Here is a 6,725-nt window from a genome sequence, read left to right as displayed (position 1 = left end):
ATGTAATACTTCAGAACTGTCCAGTACATTAACATATATATATACACACACACATGATTCACCGATGTTTTTAACAGTGTAGGGATGGTGGATCATTATCTCTCAAAGTAGAGCTAATAATTAACCTTTTCAGCCTGCTTCATAACAGAATCCTGAAGTCTTATTAACATGCCTCTTTACCCATATGGTTTCGGCATGTCCCTCACAGGTCACAGCTCTGTCAAGGTCAGTGGTGGCCTGGGATGGATAATGTTTCATAACAGAATCCTGAAGTCTTATTAACCTGGCTCTTTACCCTTATGGTTTCGGCATGTCCCTCACAGGTCACAGCTCTGTCAAGGTCAGTGGTGTGGCCTGGGATGGATAATGCTTCATAACTTAATGGCCCAAATCGTTAAGACGTTTGCATCAATTCACCTTTAGCAACATTTGAGGCGTGTTTGAACTTATTTCAATGTTCCACAATATTATGACACCAATAACGTCTGGGCCCGGTTGTTCGAAACCTGGGTTAACTTAATCACTGATTAACACTAACTGTGAGTTAAATTCCTTAACCCAGGGTTGGCTAATCACTGGTTAAACAACCCAGTGCTAAAACACACTTTTAACTCTGGGTTAGCAAACTCGGGGTTAGTTTTCATTAACCCAGGGTTAGTTTTCAATAACTCTGGGTTAAGTGCAGTTGGACAATCAGTGCAAAGTAAATGTACTTCCTGTTGTCAACATTAAATTTGCCTGTCCGCACTGCTAGTGTTTCAGTAATTTTCAAAAATGAACAGCAATAAACAGAAAAGGTGAGGAATGCGATTTATTGGTAATGTTAGATAATTGTAGATTATATGATGCGTAAAATATTGAGACAATTGGTGAAACAAGACAGAAACTAGTGGGAGAAGGCAGTTGCGAAAACATGCCAAATTATATTACTACGGTCATGGGCGTACGACCCGGGGGGGGGGGGGGCAATTGTCTCTCTCTCCCCCCCCCCCCCCCCCCCCAAATTCGGGAAAAACAGCGGGGAAAATTCGGGCAAAGCAAGAAGAAGAAAAACTTGGTAAAGAAAGCTAAAAGATAAACAAATTATAGTCTGTCCCAGCCAAAAAAAACCCCAATACCCCGTGTTTTTCCTAAATAATTTCGGTCAGGGTTAACGTAGAAGAAAAGTAAAGTTGTTTTAAAAATAACAAAAGTGCACTATTTTTCTTAACCATTTATAAAACAATCGGTTTATAAATAAATATAATTGTAATACTTACATATAGTACAACATTTCTGGATTTCCGATAACGGCCGGGTTTTTTTTTTGGTTTAACGCTGGGTGGTTCCGTAAAATGGCGTAATAGGAAATCAGCAGTTTCGTACTATATGTAATCTGTACTACTGTACGACAAAACCGTATCCGTGGCCAAGTGCATATCTCTGCAGTATGCAGAGTCCAAGGGACGTTTAGGCAAGGTCTGATAATTTCCATGATCTACCGTCGGGTGACAGGCAAGGCACATCTCATCCTTCCTGCGCTTCCCTCAGGAGGACTGCCACTCCCAAGACTCTCCCTAGCAAACCCATGGGGATACCAACTTCTTGTCTATATGTCCTATCCCCAAATTTGTATTACAATTTTATTTATTTACAAACCGATTGTTTTATAAATGGTTAATAAAAATAGTGCATTTTTCTTATTTTTAAAACCGTTTTACTTTTCTTGTACGTTAACCCTGACTGAAATCATTTACGAAAAACAAGACGTTTTGTTTGGCTGGACAGAGTGTAGGTCTGATGTTGATGGAAAATTAATTGCCGGCTAATAGTCAAACAACATTCTTGATAAACAACATTCTTAAATCTGTCCCCATTAAATGTTTTTAGGAATACAGGAATTAACCCAACGCTCTTATTTCTCCGACTCCGAGTTAACTGTCAAGCTTCTTAGGGTTTGGAAATCGGGAGCCGGTCACACTTAGCCAACTAAAATGTAACAATGTTTCTTTGATTTCTGGGAATGGAAAGTCGAACATACGGAAGCATGTTGCTGCCACTACACATTAAAAGAAATTTCGAGATTTAATGATTTAATATCTAAATTAAATTTTTTCATTTAATGTCCAATGGCAGCGATACGATTCCGTATAAATAGTTTGCGCTGAAATATATTTTAGTGACGTCATCAGCGCTATATGGGTCGCTCTTCTGAGTGCGTGTTCTGTTCTTGTCGGACACCAAATTCAAATTGTGTTTTGTGTAAACCAAATTTCATCATGGAAAAAAACCGCAAACGGTTTTATCGTCAACGCATCAAATGTGCAGAATGCGGCAAGCAGATAGACTCTGATTACAAAGAAAAACACGTTAGGACTGTTCATGCCGACCAGACTGTGACTTTTACACCAGTGCCCGAAAAATCGCAACAGACACTAAGTGCTTTTTTTGAAAAACCAAATCGTTCAGATAAAGAAGAAGGGGGTGAAAATGATAAAGGCGATACATCTATAATCCTCACAACGTCCCAAACTATTGCCAAGACAAACTTTGTTGACAGTGACTATCAATATTTCGCAAAAAACCTCTAATCTCTACAGAGCCTGGCTATTCCGAATCTGAAAATAGTTTAAGTGACGAAAATGACGATGAAGTTAATGTGACCCATGAATCTCCACTGGCTCCGCAGGACAATATCACTGAAACTGGACCAAATCAGCCAATTTTAACACAATATAAACCAAAGAAATGTGGTAAGGAGTCTACTTTGAGAGATTTCAAGAGTGAATGGTTTAAACTTCATCCTTGGCTTACCTATGGCATTGACAAATGCCAAGCTTCGTGTTACCCATGTAAAGTGTTCATGCACAGTAACACTTTTACTTTCGAAAACTGGAAAAAGACAAACCGGCTCACAAAGCATGCGAAAAGTGCTTTTCATCAACAGGCCATGATGAAATGGATAGACCATCGAGCGAACGCAAAGCACAAAACGTCGGCGTTAGGTCAACTAAATATTGTACACAAGCAGCAAGTAGCGCGGAACCGAGAGTATTTGAAAATTATTATCGAAACTGTTGTTCACTGCCCAACAAAATATAGCTCAACGAGGTCACGAAGAAGACCGCAGTAACTTAGGCGAAGTTTCCGATATTAACCGTGGTAATTTTTTGGGAACTTCTACATCTTCGGTCCAAGGATATTCCTTGGCTAGGAGAAAAACTGATAAGTCATTTAAATGTACATATGCAGTGGACCTCACCTATTGTTCAAAACGAAATTCTTGATATCATGGCTGAAGTTGTTTTAGACAGCATAGCAAATGATGTGAAAATGTGTTCTGGATATTCAATTATCGTTGATGAAACGTCAGACATCAGCAGGGTTGAGCAAGTTGCAATATGCCTCAGATTCATCACTGAAGGAGAAACCAGGGAGTCTTTCATCGGATTTTATGCGACACCTTCTACTGAAGGAAGTGTTCTTTATGAGTTGGTCAAAAATGTACTCGGGAAGCTGGAGCTGAAACTTGACAAAATTGTTGGACAATGTTTTGATGGCGCAGCAAATATGAGCGGTGTTCATAAAGGTTTGGCAACAAGAATGAAGGAGTGTTCTCCACTTGCCATTTATGTCCATTGTTATGGGCACCTCTTAAATCTTGCTATCCAGTATGCAATGACAGATACTGAACCACTCCGCAATGCCTTAGGGACTATTCAGAACCTCTACAACTTCCTCGAGGCCAGTCCCAAACGACATGCACTCTTTGAAAGCATAATGGTCGACGGGGAACACATCTCACGGACACTTAAATCCATGGGCGTATGGGGACTCTTTGATTTAGGGGGGGCTGGAGGGGGTGATTTGCCCGAAATTTTACCCAGATAAAATTTGCCCGAATTTCCCCCAATGTTTTGCTCGAATTTGGGGGTCGTACGCCCATGCAAGTTAAATCTCAGTGTAACAAGGTGGTCTTGTAGATATGAAGCAGTAAAAGCCGTGGTAGAACAGTTACCTAGTATCATAAAGGCATTGCTTGACGTGACAAATGATCAAGACCCCAAAACATACGGATAGCAGTGCATTACTGAATGCCATATGTGATTTTGACTTCTTAATTGGATTGGCTGTGTTGAAAATAATACTGTCAAACACAAACAGCCTCAGCAAATACCTCCAGGGAAAGACTGTAGATGTTATAACAGCAAGAAGAACAGCTACAGCAACCAAGGAAACTCTTACTAACTGCAGAAATGAAAAACACTTTGAAAGCCTTTGGAAATGCACTGAAAAGTTAGGTGAATCTATCAAAGAAATCATCCAAGGCACACAATTCTCATTCAAGGAAGCAAGAGTTCCACGAAGAAAAAAAGTGTCTCGTCGATTGCAAGCCCTGGTTGGTGAATCAGCAACGGAAGTACCACTGGATCAATCTGCCAAAGACTGCCACCGCATATCTACCTATTATTTCAGTCTGGATAAGGTTATTACGGAAATGGAATCACGATTTAACGGTAATGACCAAGACATACTCTGTGCACTCGGCTACATTATCCTCAATCCTGATGCGTCAGATGAGCACTATCAACTTGTTGCATCACATTATGGTGTTGATCTGGATCTCCTAAAGGCAGAAAAGGCAATATACACAAAGTTTGTCACGGCCCATCCATCAGGTTCACAGGCAACTGCAGCTGGTGCTGTCGAAACTGTTTACAAGAACGATCTTCATGGTGTACTGCCAGTCTTCAACAAAATCGCTGTATCTTGGCAACCATTCATGCTACATCGTGTTCTGCGGAGCGCTCTTTCAGCGGTCTCAGACGAATGAAGACATATCTGAGGAGCACAATGGGTCAAACGCGACTAAACAGTGTGGCAATACTAAATATTGAGCGAAGGTATGCTAACATGTCTGTTGGCAAAAATGTTGACCAAATAATTGATATTTTTGCTGCTAAGAAAGGCAGAAAACAATATTTCTTTTAAGTTGCATGTTGTGAAGTCGATTGATAAAACTTATTAAAAACTACTTCTTAATAGAACTTGGTAGTTTTTATCTGGGTAAAATGTCGGGCAAATCAACCCCTCTAGCCCCCCTAAATCAAAGAGTCCCCATACGCCCATGACTAAGGTTGATGACAGAACATTGTGGCATCATCGTTTTGGTTTCACACAATAAATAAAACACGTTACACTTAATATTTTTATGTCATATTTAACAGTTTGCATATTTTTGGCTTTCATATTTTAATCTTTTTTATACATTATGAAAAAATATAAAAATATAATATACAAAGAGTCCTTGTCTGATCAATGTGAAACAGTTATTTTGACGGGGTGGGGGTTGAACTTGAGCTAGGAATGCCTGACGTTTCGCCCCACCACATTACCAGTTCGCCCAACAAAAAAGAAGTCCTGTTCGCCTCTACTTGGGGTTTTGAATATCTGTTCTTGAACGACGATAACAATAAATAAACCTGAAACAGACTACGTGTATTGTACATAGGTAACATAAGTCATGTGATCACTGACAATTCAAAATGCACGTAAACAAGGAAATTCAAATGCACGTAAAAAAAAAAAATATATATATATATATATACTATTCACATATTAGTACACGTGTATGTAATGCAGATTTTAATAAACTGGAATGAGAGATGGCCCATTGCGGCCGTGACATGACAGATGCTACCAAGTCAAAAGCCCTTTCATCCAGGCTGACCAAACTGCCGTTGATAGTCAACGGTAATCACTGCATGCATTTTCAGATGGCATTTATCTTGTTGTTGCTTAATTACTAATTACCGCAAATGACCCCATTCGTTAATCTCACTAGTAAGGAAAAGGCATACAAATAGAAATAAACGGCCATATATTATTCTTTGTGGTTTAAAGCACTGTTAAAGTGCTGTGCCAGACCATACACTAAAATTTCAAATTCCATAATCAAATGCTTTCTTAATTCATTGCAGTAATATTTTACACCGATATGTAAATCAATAATTACGAAAATGCCCCATAAAAGTATTAAAACATCACTCCCGTAGAACACTGCCGGAAACGACCGAGTAAAATTCTCGGTAAAAACATTTGCCAGTAAATAGCCGTGACGTCACGAAGGGAACGCGCTTCACTGAAACCTACCACGAGATGACGTCCAGCGCAAGCGAAAGTGGGACCGACAGCGACTGCCAAGCTCATTGATCATGCTATTCTTCTTTCGATGATGAATAGTGTAGTAATGACGACTGGACTAATATTTGTGCAACACAACAAATAATGCCTTATCAGTTTGAACCTGGAACATCTTCCGACGAACCACCGGCCTGACAGATGACGATGAAAATGGTCGTGGAGACAGCTTACCACTAATTTACAACTTTTATTCTTCTTTTGTTCTTTAGCTTTTCGTGCGAATTATTTTGCTACACTGTATATTCTAATACTTGTGATGTAGTAGAAAAGACGATAAATAACTCTTGAATTCTACGAGTCAAGTGGACCCGATATCGGTAATTTCAAGAAATAAACAAAAACGACTTTTAGTCCGTCCCATCCCTCTATGAAGATGGGGGGGGTTTTGTGAATAATTTCAGTTTAGTTTGACGTAAAAAAAAAAGTAAGTGTTTTGGAAATAACAAAACAATACTATTTTTTGTGTGCAGTTTGTTAAAACAGTCTGCTCAGAAATAAATAACTTATAGCACATTCCATAGTATGAAAAAAGGTTTTCTCTG

This window comes from Gigantopelta aegis, chromosome 15 (genome assembly GCF_016097555.1).
Source record: "Gigantopelta aegis isolate Gae_Host chromosome 15, Gae_host_genome, whole genome shotgun sequence".
NCBI lineage: Eukaryota > Metazoa > Mollusca > Gastropoda > Neomphalida > Peltospiridae > Gigantopelta > Gigantopelta aegis.
The sequence above is the reverse complement of the archived record's forward strand: the minus strand, read 5'-3'. Positions refer to the sequence as shown.